Genomic DNA, 13,843 nt, shown 5'->3' with positions numbered 1-13,843 from the left:
AATTAATTAGGAGGATATAGATAACTCATGGATTCTTAACCCAATGGGGATTCCCCATCCTCGCCCCCACCTTGTCCATACGGGAAATAAGGTTATAGGGATGGATATAAGGGAAGCATTTCTTGCTTTCGTTCGATCCGATTGACACTCTTACTAGAGAGCATCATAGGTCTTTGGTGTCGATAGTCGAATCCTCGTAGGAATGGGTTCATTCAATAGTCTTGGATAAAAGTCTACTAAATGTAAGGTATATTAGCTTTAGCTTCTTTCGTTTAATTTTTTTCTTCGTATCTTCATGGCACTATTTCATATTTAAAAGATGCTTCCGTGTTTAGAGGCGAGTTCTATGAAATGAACTTTCGACTCCCTTTGTAATTCTCATGGAGACTCAAATGGATAAGGTGGTGATGATGCTCCTCGTAATGCTTCATTTTGTAGTGGGTGTGATTTGGCCATGACACTGGGAGCTGGTGTTGGAGAAGGTGCGGTCGACACGACTTGGGATTTGGGTCCTTAAAGTGCAATTGGCACCAGATGCGGTAAGTTTGAGATGAAGATACACTCCACTCCTGCTCTACCACTCGTACTTGTCTGAGTCAATTTGCTGAAGGCTTCTGTGGCAACTATGATGGTTGGCTAGAGGGGATTCAGCTGTGAAGTGATTTATAATTACGTCGCTGAATAGGGATCAAAACACTATGGATTTAGGTATTTAAAGGTGAAGATTAGATATAGATGAAAACTCAAGAAAATTGTTCCATCTTCATTGTATCCAGAAAGTCCAGTAAGGTTCTCTTAAGACATTCTAGGATGGTTTCCTTCTAGAGCTAATCTATTACGTTATTTGGATCTAATCATGATCTTTTTCTAGATATGTCATAGGCTGACATAATCAAGAGTGACCATGTAAAACTATATCGGGACTATGTCCGATAAAATTATATTTATGATAGTTTATTATTAAAATTTAAGATTTTTTGAATCAAGACTATGATCGAGTATAACCTAGATTAATTTTTAGTGTAACTTTATCAGCTTCTATAAAACCAAGACAAACTTTCACAAAATCACTAGGACATCTTTTAAGATGATTAGTATTATTTTTTAAAATTTTATGATAGTTAATTATTAAAATTAGAGATTTGTTGAAAATATTAGTGTAACTTAGTTTAATTTTGAATCTAACTTAATTATGTTGAATCTCGTATTTTGATGATGAAACTACTTGATATATGTTTATGATTTAATCTGCGTTTTGAGTGACGCAGGATGCTTCGATCAGGATGAGACAATTAAAGCAGGAAAATCATGTTGTGCCGAAGGAACATGTCAGAAGATTGGACGTCGGGCCGGTGGATCGGTCGACGTATCGACAGAAGGCTTCGGGCCGTGAACTCGGGCATCGGGCCAAGAAGAGCGGGTATTGTGCCAAGGATATCGGAGTTGCGGAGTCAACTGGCCGATTGGGCAATAGGCTGCACGAGAGGACGATGCGCCGAAGAATCGGACGAAGCGTCGAGGGACCAATGACATGTCGGACAACTTGGTTAATTGCTTAGGATTAATTGTCTCGATCGAAGTTTTGATTTGTTGTGCAGGATTAACTACGATGAGAGTAAGACAAGCAGCAGGAGTTGCGCTGGAGTCAAGATCATGATCACGTTGGGAGTTCGAGAGTTCGACGGAAGTTCGGATGGTCGTCGGAGGTTCAGAGAGAACAGATCCGAGAAGTCCAGAAGCTTGCCAAGCGAAGCTCGTCGGAACTCGCCAAGTGGATCGTCGCAAAGTCCAGGAGTATGCCGGATGTCCGCAGAAGGATCACCGAGGGTTATCGGTTGATCGACGGAAGTTGGCAGGAAACTCGCCGGAAGAAGCGATTGACGCATCGGAGCAAAGCTGCAGAAGTTGTCTTAGAGTTAATCGTAGTTAGCATGATGATTAAGCATGAAAATGGGAGGTGATCCCATTAGCTTAATCTTGGGGCAATTGGGCCCCTGAAAAGATTCAAAGTGGGCCGAATGGAGTGAACCATTCGGACCCTGATTGCACCAGGAGGTGCAACCGCCTGGGCTGTGGGGTTGGGAGGTGCAACCGCCCCAGCCAGGAGGTGCAACCGCCTGGGCTGTGGGGCTGGGAGGTGCAACCGCCCCAGCCAGGAGGTGCAACCGCCAGGGCTGCAAGGCTGGGAGGTGCAACCGCCCCAGCCAAGAGGTTGCACCGCCAGAGCTCAAGTTCCGAGCTCTGCCAGGCGATGCAACCACCGAGCTCAGTCTTCGAGCTCTGGCAGAGAGGTGCATCAGCCTGAGCTCAGTCTCGAGCTCTGCCAGGTGATGCATTCACCAAGCTCAGTCTTCGAGCTCTGGCAGAGAGGTGGATCAGCCTGAGCTCAGCTTGGAGCTCTGCCAGGTGATGCAACCACCGAGCTCTGTTTCGAGCTCTGCCAGGTGATGCAATCACCAAGCTCAGTCTTCGAGCTCTGCCAGGTGATGCAACCATCGAGCTCAGTCTTCGAGCTCTGGCAGAGAGAAGCAATCGGCAGAGCTCAGTCTTCGAGCTCTGCCAGGCGGTGCCACCTCTCCAGTCGAGAGGTGCAACCGCCTGATCCCAGAATTCTGGGATTTGATCGATTTGATCGTTTTGAGCTCGAATTTTGAATTGGGTTGGGGCCTATAAATACCCCACCCATTCAGCACTGAAAAGATACAGACCTATACCAAAATCGTGATCTTTTCTGTGATTCTAAAGAGCTCAAAAGTGTTGTAAAGCCTTTAAGTCTCCTCCTTCTGTTCTTCAAGTTTTTGATTGTAAAGTGAGGAGAGAAAGGTCTGTAAAGGTTGTCTCCTAAGCCTGTCAAAAGGAGAGAAATTGTAAGAGGGAAGTTTGGCCTTCGCCCATTGAAGGAAGGCACCTAGTTGACGTCGGCAACCTCATCGGTGGAGGAAGCCAAAAGTGGAGTAGGTCAAGGCTGACCGAACCACTCTAAATCTCTGGTTTGCGTTTATTTTCGAGCACTTTATCATTACTGCAAACCTCCCTCATCACTACTGCTCTCTGCGCTTTCACGAACAAGTTCTAAGTGCTGTTCTTCCGAATCTGCATTCAGACGTAAATTCGTATTTTCATACATTACAGTTTACGTTTACGTTTGATTCTGCAGAACTGTTTTCCGTGCTTTTACGAACGAGCTTCTTTGCAGTTTACACTTACACTTTAATCCTATTGATAACTGCAATCTGTCCTCTACGATTTTACGAACGAGTTTCAGCATTTAGACGTAAAACTGCATTCAGACGTAAATCGGCTTTCCTCGCTCAATCATCAGATCTCAGTTCACATTTACGTCTTGATTCCAACTGCATACTGCCTTCTGCGAGTATACAAACAAGTTTTTGAGTTTAGACGTAAATCTGCGTTTAGACGTAAAACTGCGTTTAGACGTAAATCTGCGTTTAGACGTAAATCTGCGTTTAGACGTAAATCTGCGTTTAGACATAAAACAGCGTTTAGACGTAAAACTGCGTTTAGACGTAAATCTGCGTTTAGACGTAAATCTGCGTTTAGACGTAAATCTGAGTTTAGACGTAAATCTGAGTTTAGACGTAAATCTGCGTTTAGACGTAAATCTGCGTTTAGACGTAAAACAGTGTTTAGACGTAAATCTGAGTTTAGACGTAAACTGCGCTTAGACGCAAAACTGCGCTTAGACGCAATCTGCGCTTAGACGCAAACTGCACTTAGATACAAACTGAGAATTTGCTTTTGCATCATAACAGTTTTTGAACGATCGCAGCTTTTGATTTTAATCGCTGTAAGATTTCCGCTGCACTAATTCACCCCCCCCCCTCTTAGTGCTCTCGATCCTAACAGTTGGTATCAGAGCGGGGTATTTCTCATTTCGGATTTACACCCGAGAGAAATGACTTTTCAAGAGGGCTGTTCGGTCTTTCGTCCACCGTTCTTTAACGGATTGGACTACACTTATTGGAAAACTCGAATGAGAGTTTTCTTAATTTCTCTAAATCTGGATTTATGGAATATCATTGAAAACGGTTTTCAACTTCCCTCCAAACCGATGAACGAATGGTCGGTTTTGGAGAAGAAGAATTTTTCTTTAAACGCAAAGGCTATGAATGCCTTATTTTGCGCATTGGACAAAAATGAGTTCAATCGGATTTCTACGTGTGAAACGGCTTTCGATATTTGGCGCACTCTTGAAATCACGCACGAGGGAACTAGTAGAGTCAAAGACTCGAAAGTTAATATTCTACTGCTTGATTTCGAGCTTTTTCATATGAAACCAAGCGAAACCGTTGTTGACATGTACACCCGTTTTACGGATGTCGTCAATGGTTTAAAATCACTTGGTAAAAGCTTTTCGGATTTTGAACTCGTTAACAAAGTGTTGCGCTCACTTTCTAAAACTTGGGATTCAAAAGTAACTGCTATTCAAGAATCGAAAAACTTGAACCATTTTCCACTTGAAGAACTAATTGGTTCATTGATCACATATGAAATGACGTGCAATGCACGTGAAGAACTTGAGAACCACCTTCCAAAGAACAGGAAGGATTTGGAACTCTGGACAAATGAATGCCACTTGAGCGATGACTCAAGTGATGAGGACAATGATGAACAAACCAACCTTCCAAAGAACAGGAAGGATTTGGGACATAGAACATTTGAAGACCACTCGAGCATAAGCTCAAGTGATGGTGAACTTAAAATGAAACGAAAATTAAAAAGCAAAAAGAATGGAACTACTTGCTTTAAACGCAAGAAGAAGAACAAAAATTGGGATGAATCGAGCTCCTCCGAAGAAGAGAAAGTCAACAAAAGCAAGGCGGCAAACTACGCCTTAACAGCCTACAATGATGAGGTAATCGAAATCCCCCTAATTTACTTCGAAATTACATGATGCTTTTCATGATGCACTTTTCTTTAAATTTTGTTGAAAATTATATTTTTAATAATTTAACAATGAAAATGCAAAAATATGATCATGCTTGTAATCTTGAAAATGATAATGAAAATTGCATGTCTTATGTTAATGCAAGATAGAAATCTAATGATTTTACACCTAGTGAGATTAATCTTATAGAAGCAAGAATGTATATTTTGATGATTTTCATATTGCTTTTCAATGACGATACATGGCTTTTGTCTGGAAGGCTTGATATTTTTTATTGTTTTTGTTTATTAAATATAATGTATGGTTTTGACATAAGAATAAAGATTTGAGCATGCTATTATAAAGTCAATCATAAATTAAAATTAAAGAAGTTTTAGGCATTTATAAGAATCATTCAAAATTATCTTCAATGAAACCTTGCTTAATGTTGCAATGAAAATATTAAAGTTATACGTGATGATTTCAGATTTGACAAATGCTACACTTTAAATATGAATCATTCTTCAATCAGATTAAATGCTTCAATCATTTTCTAACTCTAGAGTTCTCGATTTTGGTGAAATACAAGTGATAAATTCATTTATGATATCTTGTAAATCACTTGAATTATGAATGAGTTTTTCTTTTTTATGATGTGTTAAAAGAATCACTTAAAAAGAAAATGTTTTTCCCATTTTATCGAGATTAATGATTTCATGATATTATGTGAATCTCGAAACTGATCTTGATGAAATAGTAATAACGTTATTCATGTTATGAATCTTAAAAATGATTGAAATATTTAACACTTTTATGCTCTTCCCCCTACTTTCTTCTTGTTTTCAATGATAAAATGGGGAGAAGTTTTGATCATGCATGGTAGGATATAATTTGACAAAATTGATACCATCATGATATGAAACATTTATAATGTACAATTATGCATACAATACTTGTGCTTTCTAATTATGATGTGATGTATTGCATATGATGTAAATCATGATTTAAAATGCTATGAGTGCCAAGTTACACATTTTGAGAAGAAATTGTTATATTGAAATATTAATGTAATTATGAATGGTGATATGATATCATGCATGTAATACTTCAATTTATGATAATGATGCATGCTATGATAAAATATTCATGATGAAAAATTATCTTGACATTCATAACTTGATTATTCATCATTTGTCATGATTTTGAAATCGTTGTAAAAGGAAAAGAGAACTACAAAACTGTATTCTCTCTTTCTTTTTTTTACAATGACAAAGGGGGAGATAGCTAGCTTGTACAAGTCAAGAAGATGCAAAAACTTGATTTGCTAGCTTACCTATTTTAAGAAGCAAAGATTGCTAACTTGCTTATTTCAAGAAGAAAAATTGTCTTCTTGAACATCACTATCTTGAATATCTCAAGAAGCAAAACTTGCAATTTGCACATTGCAATAGGAAGCAAGAATCATGAGCTTACACAAGAAATTTATCTTGCATTTGCTTTCGAAATTTTTGCTAGCTTATATATTGTGAAACTTGTATATCGTAAAAATTGCTAGCTTGTTGGTCTAAAGAGAAGCAAAAAGTTGCTATCTCAAAAGAAGCAAATGTGCTATCTTGCCTATCTCAAGAGGCAAAAATGCTAACTTGCGCATCTAGCAAAGTGAGCAAAATTTTCAAGAAGCAAGAGTTGCCTTCTTGAACATCTCTAATTTGCTAGCTTGCATGATGTAGAACTTGCTATCTTGAACATTACCAAAAGTGCTATCTTATATGCTATAAAACTTGTATATCTAAAACTTGATAGCATGAATGTTCTAAGCATGATGTAACACTTGCTAAATCTTCTAGCTCCAAGATTGCATGATGATAAAACTTGATACTATGATTTTCATGCAATGAGTTGAACCAATATCACACACACTTGATTGTAGTACTTCTCCTTTTTGTTGATGACAAAGGGGGAGAAGTATGTTGATGACATGACATGTAATGCATAAGTTTATGCATAAGTTCATGTTGACGTGTTGCAAGTATTCATGATGAATATTGCAATGACTTGAATTCAGTTTGAATTCAAGGTTCTATCAATATGGCATATTGATAGGGGGAGTTTGTTTAAACTCCGGGAGTTAAGTTTAACTCCGTCATCAAGTGGTTGTCATCATCAAAAAGGGGGAGATTGTTGAATCTCGTATTTTGATGATGAAACTACTTGATATATGTTTATGATTTAATCTGCGTTTTGAGTGACGCAGGATGCTTCGATCAGGATGAGACAATTAAAGCAGGAAAATCATGTTGTGCCGAAGGAACATGTCAGAAGATTGGACGTCGGGCCGGTGGATCGGTCGACGTATCGACAGAAGGCTTCGGGCCGTGAACTCGGGCATCGGGCCAAGAAGAGCGGGTATTGTGCCAAGGATATCGGAGTTGCGGAGTCAACTGGCCGATTGGGCAATAGGCTGCACGAGAGGACGATGCGCCGAAGAATCGGACGAAGCGTCGAGGGACCAATGACATGTCGGACAACTTGGTTAATTGCTTAGGATTAATTGTCTCGATCGAAGTTTTGATTTGTTGTGCAGGATTAACTACGATGAGAGTAAGACAAGCAGCAGGAGTTGCGCCGGAGTCAAGATCATGATCACGTTGGGAGTTCGAGAGTTCGACGGAAGTTCGGATGGTCGTCGGAGGTTCAGAGAGAACAGATCCGAGAAGTCCAGAAGCTTGCCAAGCGAAGCTCGTCGGAACTCGCCAAGTGGATCGTCGCAAAGTCCAGGAGTATGCCGGATGTCCGCAGAAGGATCACCGAGGGTTATCGGTTGATCGACGGAAGTTGGCAGGAAACTCGCCGGAAGAAGCGATTGACGCATCGGAGCAAAGCTGCAGAAGTTGTCTTAGAGTTAATCGTAGTTAGCATGATGATTAAGCATGAAAATGGGAGGTGATCCCATTAGCTTAATCTTGGGGCAATTGGGCCCCTGAAAAGATTCAAAGTGGGCCGAATGGAGTGAACCATTCGGACCCTGATTGCACCAGGAGGTGCAACCGCCTGGGCTGTGGGGTTGGGAGGTGCAACCGCCCCAGCCAGGAGGTGCAACCGCCTGGGCTGTGGGGCTGGGAGGTGCAACCGCCCCAGCCAGGAGGTGCAACCGCCAGGGCTGCAAGGCTGGGAGGTGCAACCGCCCCAGCCAAGAGGTTGCACCGCCAGAGCTCAAGTTCCGAGCTCTGCCAGGCGATGCAACCACCGAGCTCAGTCTTCGAGCTCTGGCAGAGAGGTGCATCAGCCTGAGCTCAGTCTCGAGCTCTGCCAGGTGATGCATTCACCAAGCTCAGTCTTCGAGCTCTGGCAGAGAGGTGGATCAGCCTGAGCTCAGCTTGGAGCTCTGCCAGGTGATGCAACCACCGAGCTCTGTTTCGAGCTCTGCCAGGTGATGCAATCACCAAGCTCAGTCTTCGAGCTCTGCCAGGTGATGCAACCATCGAGCTCAGTCTTCGAGCTCTGGCAGAGAGAAGCAATCGGCAGAGCTCAGTCTTCGAGCTCTGCCAGGCGGTGCCACCTCTCCAGTCGAGAGGTGCAACCGCCTGATCCCAGAATTCTGGGATTTGATCGATTTGATCGTTTTGAGCTCGAATTTTGAATTGGGTTGGGGCCTATAAATACCCCACCCATTCAGCACTGAAAAGATACAGACCTATACCAAAATCGTGATCTTTTCTGTGATTCTAAAGAGCTCAAAAGTGTTGTAAAGCCTTTAAGTCTCCTCCTTCTGTTCTTCAAGTTTTTGATTGTAAAGTGAGGAGAGAAAGGTCTGTAAAGGTTGTCTCCTAAGCCTGTCAAAAGGAGAGAAATTGTAAGAGGGAAGTTTGGCCTTCGCCCATTGAAGGAAGGCACCTAGTTGACGTCGGCAACCTCATCGGTGGAGGAAGCCAAAAGTGGAGTAGGTCAAGGCTGACCGAACCACTCTAAATCTCTGGTTTGCGTTTATTTTCGAGCACTTTATCATTACTGCAAACCTCCCTCATCACTACTGCTCTCTGCGCTTTCACGAACAAGTTCTAAGTGCTGTTCTTCCGAATCTGCATTCAGACGTAAATTCGTATTTTCATACATTACAGTTTACGTTTACGTTTGATTCTGCAGAACTGTTTTCCGTGCTTTTACGAAAGAGCTTCTTTGTAGTTTACACTTACACTTTAATCCTATTGATAACTGCAATCTGTCCTCTACGATTTTACGAACGAGTTTCAGCATTTAGACGTAAAACTGCATTCAGACGTAAATCGGCTTTCCTCGCTCAATCATCAGATCTCAGTTCACATTTACGTCTTGATTCCAACTGCATACTGCCTTCTGCGAGTATACAAACAAGTTTTTGAGTTTAGACGTAAATCTGCGTTTAGACGTAAAACTGCGTTTAGACGTAAATCTGCGTTTAGACGTAAATCTGCGTTTAGACGTAAATCTGCGTTTAGACGTAAAACAGCGTTTAGACGTAAAACTGCGTTTAGACGTAAATCTGCGTTTAGACGTAAATCTGCGTTTAGACGTAAATCTGAGTTTAGACGTAAATCTGAGTTTAGACGTAAATCTGCGTTTAGACGTAAATCTGCGTTTAGACGTAAAACAGTGTTTAGACGTAAATCTGAGTTTAGACGTAAACTGCGCTTAGACGCAAAACTACGCTTATACGCAATCTGCGCTTAGACGCAAACTGCACTTAGATACAAACTGAGAATTTGCTTTTGCATCATAACAGTTTTTGAACGATCGCAGCTTTTGATTTTAATCGCTGTAAGATTTCCGCTGCACTAATTCACCCCCCCCCCTCTTAGTGCTCTCGATCCTAACAGTTGGTATCAGAGCGGGGTATTTCTCATTTCGGATTTACACCCGAGAGAAATGACTTTTCAAGAGGGCTGTTCGGTCTTTCGTCCACCGTTCTTTAACGGATTGGACTACACTTATTGGAAAACTCGAATGAGAGTTTTCTTAATTTCTCTAAATCTGGATTTATGGAATATCATTGAAAACGGTTTTCAACTTCCCTCCAAACCGATGAACGAATGGTCGGTTTTGGAGAAGAAGAATTTTTCTTTAAACGCAAAGGCTATGAATGCCTTATTTTGCGCATTGGACAAAAATGAGTTCAATCGGATTTCTACGTGTGAAACGGCTTTCGATATTTGGCGCACTCTTGAAATCACGCACGAGGGAACTAGTAGAGTCAAAGACTCGAAAGTTAATATTCTACTGCTTGATTTCGAGCTTTTTCATATGAAACCAAGCGAAACCGTTGTTGACATGTACACCCGTTTTACGGATGTCGTCAATGGTTTAAAATCACTTGGTAAAAGCTTTTCGGATTTTGAACTCGTTAACAAAGTGTTGCGCTCACTTTCTAAAACTTGGGATTCAAAAGTAACTGCTATTCAAGAATCGAAAAACTTGAACCATTTTCCACTTGAAGAACTAATTGGTTCATTGATCACATATGAAATGACGTGCAATGCACGTGAAGAACTTGAGAACCACCTTCCAAAGAACAGGAAGGATTTGGAACTCTGGACAAATGAATGCCACTTGAGCGATGACTCAAGTGATGAGGACAATGATGAACAAACCAACCTTCCAAAGAACAGGAAGGATTTGGGACATAGAACATTTGAAGACCACTCGAGCATAAGCTCAAGTGATGGTGAACTTAAAATGAAACGAAAATTAAAAAGCAAAAAGAATGGAACTACTTGCTTTAAACGCAAGAAGAAGAACAAAAATTGGGATGAATCGAGCTCCTCCGAAGAAGAGAAAGTCAACAAAAGCAAGGCGGCAAACTACGCCTTAACAGCCTACAATGATGAGGTAATCGAAATCCCCCTAATTTACTTCGAAATTACATGATGCTTTTCATGATGCACTTTTCTTTAAATTTTGTTGAAAATTATATTTTTAATAATTTAACAATGAAAATGCAAAAATATGATCATGCTTGTAATCTTGAAAATGATAATGAAAATTGCATGTCTTATGTTAATGCAAGATAGAAATCTAATGATTTTACACCTAGTGAGATTAATCTTATAGAAGCAAGAATGTATATTTTGATGATTTTCATATTGCTTTTCAATGACGATACATGGCTTTTGTCTGGAAGGCTTGATATTTTTTATTGTTTTTGTTTATTAAATATAATGTATGGTTTTGACATAAGAATAAAGATTTGAGCATGCTATTATAAAGTCAATCATAAATTAAAATTAAAGAAGTTTTAGGCATTTATAAGAATCATTCAAAATTATCTTCAATGAAACCTTGCTTAATGTTGCAATGAAAATATTAAAGTTATACGTGATGATTTCAGATTTGACAAATGCTACACTTTAAATATGAATCATTCTTCAATCAGATTAAATGCTTCAATCATTTTCTAACTCTAGAGTTCTCGATTTTGGTGAAATACAAGTGATAAATTCATTTATGATATCTTGTAAATCACTTGAATTATGAATGAGTTTTTCTTTTTTATGATGTGTTAAAAGAATCACTTAAAAAGAAAATGTTTTTCCCATTTTATCGAGATTAATGATTTCATGATATTATGTGAATCTCGAAACTGATCTTGATGAAATAGTAATAACGTTATTCATGTTATGAATCTTAAAAATGATTGAAATATTTAACACTTTTATGCTCTTCCCCCTACTTTCTTCTTGTTTTCAATGATAAAATGGGGAGAAGTTTTGATCATGCATGGTAGGATATAATTTGACAAAATTGATACCATCATGATATGAAACATTTATAATGTACAATTATGCATACAATACTTGTGCTTTCTAATTATGATGTGATGTATTGCATATGATGTAAATCATGATTTAAAATGCTATGAGTGCCAAGTTACACATTTTGAGAAGAAATTGTTATATTGAAATATTAATGTAATTATGAATGGTGATATGATATCATGCATGTAATACTTCAATTTATGATAATGATGCATGCTATGATAAAATATTCATGATGAAAAATTATCTTGACATTCATAACTTGATTATTCATCATTTGTCATGATTTTGAAATCGTTGTAAAAGGAAAAGAGAACTACAAAACTGTATTCTCTCTTTCTTTTTTTTACAATGACAAAGGGGGAGATAGCTAGCTTGTACAAGTCAAGAAGATGCAAAAACTTGATTTGCTAGCTTACCTATTTTAAGAAGCAAAGATTGCTAACTTGCTTATTTCAAGAAGAAAAATTGTCTTCTTGAACATCACTATCTTGAATATCTCAAGAAGCAAAACTTGCAATTTGCACATTGCAATAGGAAGCAAGAATCATGAGCTTACACAAGAAATTTATCTTGCATTTGCTTTCGAAATTTTTGCTAGCTTATATATTGTGAAACTTGTATATCGTAAAAATTGCTAGCTTGTTGGTCTAAAGAGAAGCAAAAAGTTGCTATCTCAAAAGAAGCAAATGTGCTATCTTGCCTATCTCAAGAGGCAAAAATGCTAACTTGCGCATCTAGCAAAGTGAGCAAAATTTTCAAGAAGCAAGAGTTGCCTTCTTGAACATCTCTAATTTGCTAGCTTGCATGATGTAGAACTTGCTATCTTGAACATTACCAAAAGTGCTATCTTATATGCTATAAAACTTGTATATCTAAAACTTGATAGCATGAATGTTCTAAGCATGATGTAACACTTGCTAAATCTTCTAGCTCCAAGATTGCATGATGATAAAACTTGATACTATGATTTTCATGCAATGAGTTGAACCAATATCACACACACTTGATTGTAGTACTTCTCCTTTTTGTTGATGACAAAGGGGGAGAAGTATGTTGATGACATGACATGTAATGCATAAGTTTATGCATAAGTTCATGTTGACGTGTTGCAAGTATTCATGATGAATATTGCAATGACTTGAATTCAGTTTGAATTCAAGGTTCTATCAATATGGCATATTGATAGGGGGAGTTTGTTTAAACTCCGGGAGTTAAGTTTAACTCCGTCATCAAGTGGTTGTCATCATCAAAAAGGGGGAGATTGTTGAATCTCGTATTTTGATGATGAAACTACTTGATATATGTTTATGATTTAATCTGCGTTTTGAGTGACGCAGGATGCTTCGATCAGGATGAGACAATTAAAGCAGGAAAATCATGTTGTGCCGAAGGAACATGTCAGAAGATTGGACGTCGGGCCGGTGGATCGGTCGACGTATCGACAGAAGGCTTCGGGCCGTGAACTCGGGCATCGGGCCAAGAAGAGCGGGTATTGTGCCAAGGATATCGGAGTTGCGGAGTCAACTGGCCGATTGGGCAATAGGCTGCACGAGAGGACGATGCGCCGAAGAATCGGACGAAGCGTCGAGGGACCAATGACATGTCGGACAACTTGGTTAATTGCTTAGGATTAATTGTCTCGATCGAAGTTTTGATTTGTTGTGCAGGATTAACTACGATGAGAGTAAGACAAGCAGCAGGAGTTGCGCCGGAGTCAAGATCATGATCACGTTGGGAGTTCGAGAGTTCGACGGAAGTTCGGATGGTCGTCGGAGGTTCAGAGAGAACAGATCCGAGAAGTCCAGAAGCTTGCCAAGCGAAGCTCGTCGGAACTCGCCAAGTGGATCGTCGCAAAGTCCAGGAGTATGCCGGATGTCCGCAGAAGGATCACCGAGGGTTATCGGTTGATCGACGGAAGTTGGCAGGAAACTCGCCGGAAGAAGCGATTGACGCATCGGAGCAAAGCTGCAGAAGTTGTCTTAGAGTTAATCGTAGTTAGCATGATGATTAAGCATGAAAATGGGAGGTGATCCCATTAGCTTAATCTTGGGGCAATTGGGCCCCTGAAAAGATTCAAAGTGGGCCGAATGGAGTGAACCATTCGGACCCTGATTGCACCAGGAGGTGCAACCGCCCCAGCCAGGAGGTGCAACCGCCTGGGCTG

Source organism: Musa acuminata, chromosome BXJ3-3 (genome assembly GCF_036884655.1).
Source record: "Musa acuminata AAA Group cultivar baxijiao chromosome BXJ3-3, Cavendish_Baxijiao_AAA, whole genome shotgun sequence".
In the NCBI taxonomy this organism is placed as follows: Eukaryota; Viridiplantae; Streptophyta; class Magnoliopsida; order Zingiberales; family Musaceae; genus Musa; species Musa acuminata.
This window is presented reverse-complemented; position numbering follows the sequence as displayed.